This window comes from Phyllostomus hastatus, unplaced genomic scaffold (genome assembly GCF_019186645.2).
Source record: "Phyllostomus hastatus isolate PE091 unplaced genomic scaffold, TTU_PhHast_1.1 phas_scaffold_501, whole genome shotgun sequence".
In the NCBI taxonomy this organism is placed as follows: Eukaryota; Metazoa; Chordata; class Mammalia; order Chiroptera; family Phyllostomidae; genus Phyllostomus; species Phyllostomus hastatus.
In genome coordinates this window covers 10,803,256-10,817,612 of record NW_025334033.1, presented here as the reverse complement: position 1 = coordinate 10,817,612, position 14,357 = coordinate 10,803,256, and the positions used below count along the sequence as shown (strand labels likewise).

The window sequence follows — 14,357 nt, the reverse complement described above, 5'->3', positions numbered from 1 at the left end:
TCCAATTTCTTTGGGACTCTGAGCTTCCTGGACTTCTTTTCCTTCACCAGGTTAGGGAAGTTTTCTTCATTATTTTTTCAAATAAGTTTCCAACTTCTTGCTCTTCTTCTCCTTCTGGCACCCTTATGATTCAGATATTGGAATGTTTCAAGTTGTCCCGAAGATTTCTAAGCCTCATTTTTTTAAAATTCTTGTTTCTTCATTCTGTTCTGGTTGGATGTTCATTTCTTCCTTTTGTTCCAGATAGTTGATGTGAGTCCCAGTTTCCTTCACTTCACTGTTGGTTCCCTGAATATTTTGCTTTACTTCACTTTGCATAGACTTCATTTGTTCCTTCATTTTGTGACCATACTTAATCATTTCTGTGAACATCTTGAATACCAGTGTTTTGAATTCTGCATTATATAGATTGGCTATCTCCTCATCACTTAGATCTTTTTCTGGAGTTTTGATCTGTTCTTTCATCTGGGCCGTATATCTTTGTCTTGGTGTACCTGTTGTGTTGTGGGGGAGGGGGCAGTGCTTAGGCATTCACCAGGGTGAGACAACCCTCTTTGCTGCGTTGTGGCACTGTCTGTGGGGGAAGGGTGAGAGAGGGAACCAATGTGGCTCGCTTGCTCAGCTCTAGCCCCACTTTCCAATGAATTCTGTAGTGTGTGAGACTGGGAGTTTCTCCCGCTGTGGCCACCCCTACAGTAGTTTCCAGCTAGTTTGAGTCTTTAGTATCCTGTTCAGCCAGCCCCGCCTGGCTCACATGGTCCATTGCCTTGCGGATCACCTTGCTGTGGGTCCTCTCCGTGTGCCCAGCTGCCTGTCCCCATCCCTCCTACCAGTTTGGTGAATGTTTCTTTAATTCCTTGGTTGTCAGAGTTTCATGCAGTTTAATTTTCTGGCACTTCTGGTTGTGTATTGTTTTTAGATTGGTTGATATCCTCCTTTTGATTGTGTGAGGAAGCAAAGGGTTTCTACTTAGGCCTCCATCTTGGCTGGAACTCTTTCAATAAGTCTCTTTTTAAAAAGTATTATTTCCAAATGAATATTACATAACATCAAAAAAGAATGAGGCAGATCTTTATGAAGAAAATATTACTAATGAAAAAAAAGGAAGTTGTGAAACTGCATTAAGTGCTGTTTGCTCTTGTGTAAAGATAAAAGGATCACCCAGGCTGGTATGGCTCAGTGGATGGAGTGCTGGCCTGTGAACTGAAAGGCTGTAGATTTGATTCCTAGTGAGGGCACATTCTTGGGTTGTGGGCTGGTCCCTTTCTGGGGGTGTATGGGAGGCAAGTCATAGATTTTTCTCTCATGCATTGATGTTTTGGGAAGGAGGCTTACTCTTTACATTACACCTTTTTGGTGCATGTGCGTTATGTGCCATTGAGTTAGTTCCTGGAGACCCCATTTGGATGAATGATGTCCACAGTGTCCTGTCCTCAACAGCTCTGCCGAGCTTCTGTAGACTCATGCCTATAGCTTTTTTAAAGATCTCGCTCCCTCTTACATTTGGTCTTTCTCTTTTCTGCTTTCTATTGTTCCCAGCATTATTGTCCCATCTAAGGAACCTTGCCTCCTCATGAAGTGACCGAAGTAGAACAGCTTCAGTTTTTTCATTTTTGCCTCTAGCAATGTTTCTGACTTATTTTGCTCTAGGACCCTCTTGTTTGTCTTTCTGGTGGAGTCTGTAGAGCTCCCTGCCAATACCATATTTCAAGGGAATCAGTTTTTTTCTGTTGGAATCATTTTTAATATTTAAATGCAAAAGTGAGCACTGATTTTTTTTACTCTCTTAGATACACACATAGGCCTAACAGCCAAAATGGGAAGAGAAGGTAAGCTCCTGCTCTGCCCTGCACAGTCCCTACCCTGTGGTTTAAGCTGCTGCCAGCCCTGCCTCCTTTCCAACATACATAGAAGTTCACAGTGGCTGCTCATACACTACAGCAGTGATACATTTTATATTTCATATAGTATGAACATCAAAACAAAGCAGTCAATAATAGTCAGGGTGTGCACAATGGTGTGCACAATGAGATGCTGAGGAGATCTGGTCAAGAATCAATTTAGCAAAAGACATGGAATGGCCAGAGCAGGAGTAACACTGCATTGTCGCACTCTGGTTTCAGTGAGGACAGAAGAGGTAAGTCACGATAGCTTGGAGAGCACAGTTACAAAAGGGGAGTCTCTCTGTGAGACAACATGGGGAAAGTTCTCCCAACCAGCTTTAGATAGGTCAATGTACTCAAGGTTTTGTTTTTGTTTTTTTAAATCAGCAGTTCAAACACTATTGAATGTTCAAACTTCTGCCAAGACAGGTCAGATAGAGCAGTAACGATGTAGATCTTTCCAGGAAGTGAAGGTAGAGCCCCTGGCACTCCTCCTGACAGCCCTGTGTTAGGCCCCGGAAGTATCTGTCACTGCTGCTGTTGCTCCATTTGCAACTTAGTCTCAAAAACAACAGGAATAACCAAGATCACGATGGAAGTTGTCCCAATCCACAAGGCAGCCCTGGAAAACCTGTTCATTTTTTGAGCCATAACGAGGGAGAGATCAAAAGTGTCTTGGCTGTGGAATGGTTCCTCTCTGGAAACATCTCCATCAGACCCGAGTCTCTTTAACAGGGTTTCATCTAGTTCCTCGTCATCTTCCTCTTCCAGCTCCTCATCGGTCCTCTCAGCATCACCTTCCCAGCAATTCATCCAGGGACAGGGGAGCCCTACAGCCACAGCAACACCGGTGGCCATGGCTCAGGAATCAATTTTGTTCTATCAGTCTTCTTGTTCAACTTACATTGGTGTGGATGGTATTTGATACCTTTTGAATATTGAACCATGTGTGTTTATTCTCTATTAAACACAAACAAACAAAAGCAGAAATAAAGAAGATGGACTGCCAAATTATCTCTCTGACATTTTAGAGTGGACAAGGGTTTTTTCTGTCAGGAAAGAATAGGTGAGGGGCAGCCAAAAACAAACCAAACTGTGCTGAGATGCTTTCAGGAGGAGCGTTGGGGGAGAAGCAAACAGCGCAGTGAGGGGCGAGGGATAGTGAGCCTGGAGCCCGGGCGGGAGCCCTTTCATGCCCGTCAAGTTGCCCCATCCAGTGGTCTCTCCTGAATCTGTCCCACTATCTGCCTTTTAAATGTTCACTTTTTTCCAGGTTCCTGTCTTGCCCTATTGCTTTCTTGCTCTCTGTGTTCTTCCTTGTGGATTTGGAGATACTAGAACTCAGTTTTATGGTCAGTGAGGGCTTAATACTTGGGTGAATTGGTATAGTTTAAGGCAGGGGACACCCGCAATTGTTTACTTCTGGATTCTTGTCATTTTCTCATTATTGTGTATGCATGACTTTAGAGTAGGCACTATGAAAAGGGTAATAAGTTTACTCCTGCAGGGTAGGGCTTTATAATTTGCAAAAGGCCAACACAGTTACTGTCCAATGTATAAAATGGCATGAGGTCAAAGCAACAATTGAGGGAGCATCAAAATAAGCCTGATTTGATTTTTTAAATTTTTGGTTATAATTCTTAGCAAAGATTATACAAACTATAGGGATTCACAGCTATTTCTTGAAGGAATCCCTAACTTTTAACATAAAATTAAATAATTGACGCTACAAATTTAACAAAAGCAACTGCTGCTGGAACCTGAGTCTTGGCCTCTCGCCTTCCTCCCTAGACAACACAAGCTTCAGTGCTCACTCCAGCTTTTCCACAAACTACCGGACCCTGGGCTCTGTGCAGTTGTTCAGTCACCAAGTTCAGCTGGCCAGCAGTGTAGCCAGTGTTTATGCAGGTGCTGGGGCTTGGGATCCTGGATCTCCATGTCCCACTCCACCAGCATTTGGAGCAGCTGGGGATCCAGTGGTCTGACTGTGGAGATGGTCAAGGATCTGGCAGGCATAGGGGGCATCCAGAGAGAGGAGACTATGCAATGCCTGAATGACCCCTTGGCCTGCTCTCAGGAGAGGGTGAGAATTCTGGAGACTCATAATAGGAGGCTGGAGAGCAAAAGCAGGGAACACTTAGAGAAGAAGGGATCCCAGGTCAGAGACTGGGGGCATTATTTCAAGACCATCGAAGACCTGAGCGCTCAGATCTTTCCAAGTTCTGTGGACAATGCCTGCATCGTAATGCAGATTGGCAGTACCCAGATTGCTGCTGCTGACTCCAGGGTCAAGCATAAGACAAAGCTCGCCAAAACCAGTGTGTGGAAAGTGACATCAATGGGCTCTGAAAGGTCATTGATGACCCTCCAGCTGCTAATTAGGCAGCAGCTGGAGACAGAGATCAAGGCTTTTAAGGAGGAGCTGCTTTTCAGGGCCATGAAGAAGAAGTAAATGGTCTACAAAACCAGACTGCCAACTCTGGGTTGACTGTGGGGTTGGTTAGCTCCAAACCTTAGGTCTTTGGCAAGATCATGGCAGACATCGTGGCCCAGTATGATGAACCAGCTCAGAAGGAGCTATTACGTTGGCCAAAAAGTTCATTTGGTTTTCTATAAGCTGGCTCTAGTAACACTTAATTGTCCTTAACTTCATTTAAAACAATTTAGTTAGATTGTATTGTGACAGCTGTCATATCAGTGTGCATTTTTAAAAAACATCAAAATTGGTGAATTTTTAAAAAATTATATTTTATTGATTAAGTTATTACAGTTGTCCCAATTTTTCCCCCTTGCCCTCCTCCTCCCCCCACAGCCCCCATCCCTGAGGCAGTCCCCACACCGTTGTTCATGCCCATGGGTCATGCACGTAAGTTCTTTGGCTTCTCCATTTCCTGTACTATACTTTACATTCCCATGACTATTCTGTAACTACCTTTGTACTTCTTTTTTAAAAAAATTATATTTTATTGATTATGCTATTACACTTGTCCTGATTTTTCACCTTCCCCCCCCAGTACCCCCCCAGCACCCCCTATGGCCTCAGGCAATCCTCACCTTGTTCACATCCATTGGTCATGGGTATAAGTTCTTTGGCTACTCCATTTCCTACACTGTGTTTTACATCCCCATGGCTATTCTGTAACTACCTATTTGTGCTTCTTAATCCCCTCACCTCTTCACCCATTCCTCCACATATCCTCCCATCTGGCAATCATCAAAAAGATCTCCATATCCATGATTCTGTCTCTGTTCTTGTTTGCTTAGTCTGTTTTTTTTTTTTTAGATTCAATTGTTGCTAGATACATATTTATTGCCATTTTATTGTTCATAGTTTTAATCTTCTTTTTCTTAAATAAGTCTCTTTAACATTTCATATAATAATTAATAGTTTGGTGATGATGAACTCTTAGTTTTTTTCTTGTCTGGGAAGCTCTTTATCCGCCCTTCAATGCTAATGATATCTTTTCTGGGTAGAGCAATCTTGGCTATAGGTTCCTGCTTTTCGTGACTTTGAATATTTTTTGCTCATCCCTTCTAGCTTGCAAAGTTTCTTTTGAGAAATCAGCTGACAGTCTTGTGGGAACTCCCCTGTAGGTAACTAACTGCTTCTCTCTTGCTGCTTGGAAGATTCTCTCTTTATCTTTAAACATTGGCATTTTAATTCTGATGTATCTCAGTGTGGACCTCTTTGCATCCATCTTGTTTGGGACTCTCTGTGCTTCCTAGACTTGCTTGTCTATTTCCTTCACCAAATTAGGGAAGTTTTCTTTCATTATTTTTTTCAAACAGATTTTCAGTTTGTTGCTCTGTCTCTTCTCCTTATGTCACTCCTATGATGCAAATGTTGGAATATTTGAAGTTGTCCCAGAGGCTGCTTACACTATCCTTGTTTTTTTGGATTTTTTTTCTGTTTGTTGTTCTGATTGGTTGTTTTATTTCTTATGTTCCAAATCATTGATTCAATTATTGGCTTCATCTGCTCTACTGTTGTTTCCCTGTAAATTGTTCATTTCAATTAGTGTGTCCTTCATTTCTGACTGGATCTTTTTTATGCTATGGAGGTCCTCACTAAGTCCATTGAGCATTCTTATAACCAGTGTTTTGAACTCTTCGTCTGATAGATTGTTTCTTTCCATTTTGTTTAGTAATTTTTCTGGAGTTTAAATCTGTTCTTGTATTTGGGCCGTCTTTCTTTGTCTCCTCATTTTGACAGCTTCCTTGTGTTTGTCTCTATGTATTAGGTAGAGCTGCTATGACTCCCTGTCTTGATCCATTGCCTCTGCTCCCTTTGCTGTCTGGAAGAAAGCTGTCCCTAGCTTTTGCCTTGATCCAGACACTTCAGTTTCTCCCTGTATGCCACTGGTGCCTTTCAAGATGCTACCCCAGTGCTGGAGCTCAGAGGGAGTGAGTCTGGTTTAGTCTGTGTTTGGATTCTTTAAAAGGAACTGCTTGGAACTCCAGAAGTTTCTTCTACCAACTCAATCCCCACTGGTTTTTGAAGCCAGAAGTTATGCGGACTTACCTTCCTGTCACTGGAACCTTGGTTGGGGCTGAGACTCCTTGCTCCTGATATACCCTTCCTGAATTTTTTGTGTGTTTGACTTATTATTTTATTTTTGGTTGGGAGGTGTCTCAAAACATTCTTTTTTTTCTCTCTATTTTTTATTGTTAGTTCTGTTACAGTTGTCCTAATTTTTTCCTTTTTTCCACCCTCTACCCAGCCCACCCCTCTTGCTCTCAGTCAGTCCCCTCTCCGCTGTCCAGGTCCATGAGTCTTCATACATGTTCTTTGACTAGTCCCTTCCCCTTCCTTTCACCATTCCACCCTTCCTCCAACCCACAGCCATCAGTCTATTCCATGTTTCCATGTCTCTGGTTCTATTTTTCTCATTAGTTTATTTTGTTCATTAGATTCTAGTCATAAGTGAGGTAATATGGATTTGTCTTTTGTGGACTGTCCCTCCCAAATTTTTATCCACCACACATGGATGTGGAACCAACCTCTTCTGTGTCTGTGCCCCTCTTACCAGTCTGATGGATGTGGTTTCTTCAATTTCGTATTTGTCAAACTTCCATTCAACTCTATTTTTGACAGTTCTAAGTGGTGGTGGTTCTATATTTTAGTTGTAATTTTGATGTCATTGTGTGAGGAGGTGAGCCATGTTACCTATGCCACCATCTTGAGAAGTCAAAATTGGTGAATTTTTGTGTAGCCATTTTAATATAGAAGGTAGAAGAAAATAAGCGGCACTTTCAGCATGTTACACTTTATTATTTCAAGAAAGGTAAAAATACAACTGAAATGCAAAAGAAGGTTTATGCAGTATATGGAGAAGGTGCTGTGACTAATCAAATGTATCAAAAGTGGTTTGTGAAGTTTCACACTGGAGATTTCTCACTGGACAATGCTACACAGTCAGGTAAACCACTTGAAGTTGATATCAATCAAATTGAGACATTGAGAATAATCAATATTATACCAGGTGGGATATAGCCAAAATACTCAAACCAATAAACTTACTGGTCAAAATGAAAAATGTGTCATATATTTTATGGGAAAAAACCCATGAACTTTTTGCCAACCCAATAGACAAGGACTTGTCTCAGTAGAGCAAGGAACGAGTGGTCACCTCGCAGACCACTGTGATGGGAGCTGCTGAGATGACACTCACAGAATTGAAATATACTGTCCAGTCCTTGGAGATAGACCTGGGCTCAATGAGAAACCTGAAGGCCAGTTTGGAGAACAGCCTGAGGGAGGAGGAGACACACTGTGCCATGCAAATGGAACAGCTCAGTGGGATCCTGCTGCACCCGGAGTCATCTGGCCCAGAACTGGGCAGAGGGCCAGTGCTAGGCCCAGGAATATGAGGTCCTACTGAACATCCAGGTCAAGCTGGAGGCTGAGACCACTACCTACTACCATCTGTTGGAAGAAGGGGGGAACTTCAATCTTGATGTTGCCCTTGACAACAACCACTCCATAAAATCTACTAAAAAACTCACCACCGGCAGGATTGTGGACTGAAATGTGGTGTCTGAGGACACCACCACCAAAGTTCAGCAGCATTAAAGGCAGTAGAAGTGTGGTACCCATTCAAGGGAGGGCAGGAGGCCAATAAAAAGTTCAGAGATCATTGAAAAAAATTAATAAAAGATAGAATATGTAGAATATGTAAATGAATAATATAATGAATGCAAATTAAAAGTTACAAGAAAATTTGAGAGTGAACTCGTTACTTTTTCTTGAAAGTTTTTCTTAACTCTCCCTGGTGGTGGTAGGCAGAACAATGTTTCCTTCCCTACACAAGATTTCCTTGTAACAACCTGGAACTTACAAATGTGTTACCTTACCTGGCAAAAGAGACTTTGGAAATGTGATTAAGGGTGTGGACTTAGAGTTGGAGAGAGGATCCTGGAATACCCAGGTGGACCCAATCTAATATGAGTCCTTAAAAGTTGAAGAGGGGGGCCAAAGAGTGGGTCAGAGGACTTGGCCCACTGGTGCTGCTGCCTTGGAAGATGCAAAAAGAGGGACAAGAACCAAAGGATATTTATTGGCAGCCTTTAGAAAGTGGACAAACTCTTTTAGTTTTCTAATATATTCAAGATATTTGCTCTTTATCTGTGATATACATTCTAAATATTTTTCTTAGTCACTTTGACTTATTTATGGTGCTTCATGCCATGAAATATCTTTAAAGTTTTTGTAGTTGAGTTAAATTTTTTTTTTCATTACTTCTGAATTTTGGGTCAGAGTTAGAAGAAAGCCTCTTTTCACATCCAGGTTTAAAGGAATTCATCCATGTTTTCTCATAGTAATTGTATGGTTTCATTTTTTACATTTAGATCTCTGATCTATTTGGAATTATTTCTCCCTGTGGTTCAATTTTATATTTATATTTTTTCAAATGACTTGTTATCTGAACACAATTTCTATAAAGGAAGATTTATTTGAGATGCCACTTATATATTAAATGTATTTTAATCTATTTATAAACTTTCTATTCTAGTCAATGGGAATTAAAGGTTTTAAATTTTAGTTTTTTCAGCAATGGAAAAAGCAAAATCTCAGAAGACCCCACAGAGTTGGCCTGCAGGGGCATTTGACCCCTATTCTAGAGCATCTATATATGTTACATAATATGCATATATTAAAGCAGTTATTGCATTGTATTATGATAGAATTTGCATGTTTGCTAATCTATTGTAAAATTCTTAGGCAAAGAGACTGACTTTATTCATATTTGTTTTCCCACTGTCCAGAAGAGTAGTGGCATTAATAGTTTCTAAAATTTTTTGTTTAGGAGATTAAGTAATATTTAAATAGAAACTGGTTAGATTGATAAAAGGTTGAAAAACAGGGCTGTTTGTTGGTTTGTGAAAGCACTGGAGAAGCAGTTTACTATTGAGTTTCATGTTTCAAAGGACTGTGCAGTTTTTATACAGTTTTATTGATCTATAAGTTACCATACAATGCACCCATTTAAAATGTACAATTCTGAGATTTTTTATTGAGCGATAATTGACATATAACATATATCAGTTATAGGTGTACAACATGAGATTTTCTTTTCAAGAGTGAAATGGAAAGATCTAAAGATAGGTGGAGGAGGCCATAAATGGAAGATAAGGGAAAGAAGAAAGGGATTCTCCAGTGTGTTCTTTATTCAGTGCTAGGAGAAAAGCTTTTGAAAGCTTTTCTGTCCCATGTTAGAACTCAGTATAAATCCGAACTTTGCTTATTGTCCTTCAATATGTTCTAAGACTGATCCGAGATCAGAGTATTGCTCTTTCAGATTCAGTTATCCAGGGCACACATCTATAGACTTGAATCATTTCTCCCTTCATCCTCACTTTTTTTTGCAAATCTTACTCTATTATCAATTGCTGGATGACAAACTGCCCCCAAAAGTTAATGCTTAAAGCAACCGTACACATTTTTTATTATCACATAGTTTCTGTATGTCTGGATTTTGGGAGTGGCTTAGCTGGGTGATTCTGGCTTATGATATCTCTTACAAGGTGGCACATGGGATGCTAGTTGGGCCTGCAGTCCTTTGAAGGCTTGGCCAGGGCCGGAGGATCTACTTCTAAGAATGGCTTATTAACATTGCTTGCAAGATGGTGCTGATTACAGTTGTTGTAATGACCGAGGTCCTTGCCAGGTGCCCACTGCAACTGGCTGCTTGAATGTCCTCATGTTATGGCAACTGGCCTCTAAGTCAGTGATCCAAGAGAGAATAAAGCAGAAACTGCAAAGTCTTTTATGACTTAGCTTTGGAATTTACACATCATAATTTGTGAAAGAACATACTGGATACACAAGTCAGCCCTGTCAGTCCGGGAAGGTCTATTGTGTACCAGGATGCATGAATCATTATGGGCCTTAGAGGCTGACTACCACATTTCTCTATTTTTAAATATATTTTAATTCTGGTACCAACTCTTGAATAATATATTACCTTTCTATTTAGCCTAACTAAAAAAAATTATCTATCTGTATCTATCTGTATCTATCTATCTATCTATCTCTATCTGTATATCTATATGTCTATATCTATATCTATATCTGGGAGCACCAGAAAAAAAGAGAGGCCTGGGAAGCTGATTTCCTTGAGCAGTCCACCATCCCAAGAGTCCTACCAATGTGGCATTAACTTTCACGGTATGTTCGTTCTTAAACTTCCCATCCTGCGATACACTGCAGCCCTATTCTCAAAATACTCATGTAGAACACTTCCCTCTTCACGGCACTTTTAAGACTTTTACATATAGCTACTGGACCACTTTCTCACATACTCTATCTTATCCTTCGTGGATTTGCATATGGGAGTTGGTCATAAAATAACAATTATAATAATCATCTTTCCATCATTTAGAGTACCTACCGACTCATTTAAAATAAACAATAATGGTTCTGTGTGTAAATTAATTAAAACCCTTACCTATGATAACATATATTTGGATAGCTTGAAGAGGACACACTATATTTGCTGAGTGAATGTAAAATATTCTCTTCAAGTAGAGAATAGCTATTTGAAATATTGCTGGATATTTACCCCTATAATCTTCTTTAGTTTAAGGAAAAGTATTTACAGAAACTCTAATCCTTTCCAATTCAAATTACTTGCCCAGACAATACTCTGAAGTGATCTATATTCTCTTAGACAAAGTAATGGAAAAAGCAACTGTGGTTTCAATCAGTGGAAAAGCAACAATTTGGCAACTTCTTTAAGCTGTATCAGCAACTGCATTTAATGTACATTTTGTCCTGCTTTTTATCCAAGGATCTAGACCTGACAGACAGTAAAGGTGCCTGCTGTTGTTTTAAAGAATGTCAAGAGGCTGTGGCATTTCCTTAACAAGAAACAGATTCTGTAACCATTCTGAGATTGAATATAGTATTCATATTTAACCCTTTTATATATATATATTTTTTTCAGCGCTAAATTTTATCTACATGCTCAAACCCTTTTATCTTCTTAATCGGTTTTAATTGTAATCTCATTTGAGTGAAGAAAATGATTTAAAGTAAAACAAAGATCATAATTCATTGAATTCTTTCAGTCCACGGTAGACTCCAGGGAGTCATTGTGATAATAAAAACAAACAATTGGACACCAGAGGTTAAAGAGACCTGAGTTTTGGTTCTGCCACAAATTAGTTTTCTAGTCTTGGGAAAGTTTTTTAACCTCTTTGGGGTTTTTTTTCCTCCTCCTGTAACTTGGTGGGTAGGGATGGGAGAGGGGTTTCATTTTAGGGCTTCCTGTTCATACCAAACAGCTTAACACAACACCAGATACAAATGTATCCCACGTAGTCTCATTGATTTGCCCTCTTCACTTTTCTTTGAAATTCTTCAAGGGACTCCCTCATTCTATAGCTTAGAATCCCATACCGGTCCCCAGGGGCTTGCTCATTGAAACTTTGGCAGGCGGTGTCTCAAAAAGGGAATTAAATCTCATTCTTCGTGGGTTGTATAAACCGTAAGAATATTCCGGGGTCCAGGCTGACACTCCTTTCCAGGCTCTTGGTCTCTTTTCCTCCTTACACTTTTAGGCCTTTCCCCAGCACCCACCAGCAATTAGCTTCCCGTGAGGCGGTTCTGGGCACAGCGCCAATTTGCCAGATCCTGGCAGCTCCGGTTCTGAGGAAGACGCACGGTAGAGCCTCGCGATTTGGGGCCCTTCGCGACTGCCTTAGAGTATGTCAATTCGTATCGTGACAAGACATTACCGATTTCTAATCAAAAGCCCAACCCTGCGGTCACAACCACACTTCTACAGAACAACCACGTAAGTTGTAAGACACCACTGTGCGCCAACCACTAGTTTCAGAAACCCTATTTCTCCCCTCTGGACCGGTGCGTAGCTGCGGTTGTGAATGGAACTACGAGGCCCAGAATGCCCGCGCGCATGAGCACAGCTATTGTGATGCTCCTTTCTCGGTAACTTGGCCTCTCAGGCAAACCTGAAGATAGCGACGACTCTCCGGTGGGGGGCGGATACGCTCTCTGCCTGACTCTCCGCCCCCTTCATGATAGGCAATGGGGCCAGCCAAACGACGTGGCAGGCTTGTGCCCCGCTCTCCAATCAGCACCCGTGATGGAGAGGTGGGCGTGCGCACTGGCAGGCCTAGTGGGCTAGGTTGTGCTGGCTTGTGAAGGGGGAGAGTAACGTCGGGTCGGGTCAGCGGGCGCTGCAGTAGTCGCCGCAGCGGCGATGGGAGCGGTGGGGACGAGGCGGCGGCGGCGGCGGCAGAAGGAGGAGCGGGGGCTGGAGCAAGAGCAGCGACGGAGGGTGGCCAGCAGCAACCGTACCAGCAGCAGCCGTCGCCGCCGCCACCAGTAAACGCGGACGGTACCCGAGGGGGGACTGCCCGGACGGCCGGCCGGCCTCGAAGCTGCTCTCGGGTCCCGCCGCAGTTGGCGGCGGGGGATGGGCAGGCGGCGGCGGTCCCTCCAGCGGAGGGTTGATACCTGCGGCTCCCGGTCCTGAGCCGACGCCAGCCCTCCGCCCGAAACCCCTGCGTTCGCCCTGGCCCAGGTAGGACACACCCCCTGGAGCCCCTGGGGCGCGGCCGGTGGAGCCCAGGGCCCCGCCCTCCCCCAGTTCTGACCCCCTCCTCTGGCCGACTCGCTCGCTAAGGGACCGACCCTGGTGGGAAGGGAAAGGGGACGGGCGACTGCTCGGGCGCTGCCCACGCCCCGGACACGTGCCAGACCCAGGCACCTTGGAGATCGTCTCCTTCTCTCCCGTGTCCCCGAAGGCTTGCGTTCCGTTTCCCCAGAGGCTTTGATGTCTTCATTGAACTTGGAGGGTCATGAAGCTTCGTTTTGTTTGTCTCTCTGTGAGTGACCCACATATCACTTGTATTCTTGCTGCTTCTGGTACCAGGACTGAGCACAGGCTTCTCAAGCTATACTGAGCGCTTCTTTCCTACCCCGCCTCCCCAAATGTAACAAGAGGGGGCATGGGCCTGTAAAATGTTTGCTGTGTAGTAGCGGCAACGAAGGCCCTGACTTTGTTACTTAGGGTGCTAAGTATTGACCTGAGGGATTTGCTAGCCATTTGCTTTGATTGACTAAGATTATGTAGAACACCTTGAATTACTGTGGGAGGGACCCCATGCATACCAGAAAAGTAAATAGTCCATTGGGATGCCAGGATAAAGTATCCCATAGCGAAGTTAATTGTGTTCCAGTCGTGGCTGCATTAGAGGTAAAAATGACATTGAGTTGTACTTTGCTTTGAATTAAAGTTGATAGGTGGCAGCAGTCCCGGTATTAACTCCTCTCATCGCTAGCTTTAGAAATTGTTCTTTCTTTGAACATTAAAAGAGGGCAGTTTTATTGTAACCCGTGTATTATGTAAAGATGTTTTGGTATTAAGTAGAAATTGAGTTTTTGTATACATATACGAGGATCACATTATTATGAATGGGCACATGTACACATACACTCGGAGGTTTCCATTCTGTGTTTTGTTAGTGTTTGGTTCTCAGCCATTAATAACAGTTGCATTGGTTTCTAAAACACGGATTTGCCAGGAGAGACCACAAAAATGTGTTTGCTGTTTTCTTTTGACTAAATGTAATAGAATAACGTTCATTTGGAGGGGAGGGGAGATGGGAGGTTTATTTTAAACTATTGAGGTGATTGAGTGCTGTGTTATTTTTTTTTATAAAGAATCAGTAAGGATGACAAATATTACTTAATATGACTAATCTTGAATTCATCTTAACTCTAAAAAATTTTCAGATACTAAGTGCATATACTTGGATGGCAGTTTATGAGCTATTTAAATTGAAAACATACTGAAAGGAATTTCCCTTAATTTAGAAGCTTATGTTTTCCTGTATGGTGCATTTTTATCAAGGCACCAAAAGGATGTTTGAGACATGGCTATAAATGAAAGTTTCTGTAACATTTTCCCTTTTTGATGGAATATTAGGAAACACCTTTTCTTCTTT

The 14,357-nt window shown here is 42.1% G+C and overlaps 1 protein-coding gene and 1 pseudogene across 2 annotated transcripts in view; one reads left to right on the top strand and one right to left on the bottom strand.

The window, feature by feature from the left end:
- Positions 1 to 2,261: 2,261 nt before the first annotated feature.
- On the bottom strand, positions 2,262 to 13,250 carry LOC123808627 (annotated as a pseudogene).
- The window catches only part of TTBK2 (tau tubulin kinase 2), a 136,197-nt gene continuing 134,639 nt past the window's right edge, over positions 12,800 to 14,357 (top strand). For both annotated transcript variants that reach the window (XM_045822252.1, XM_045822251.1), the window contains exon 1: positions 12,800 to 12,931. The gene's annotated coding sequence lies outside the window, so the exon portion shown is untranslated. The remainder of the gene's footprint in view (positions 12,932 to 14,357) is intronic.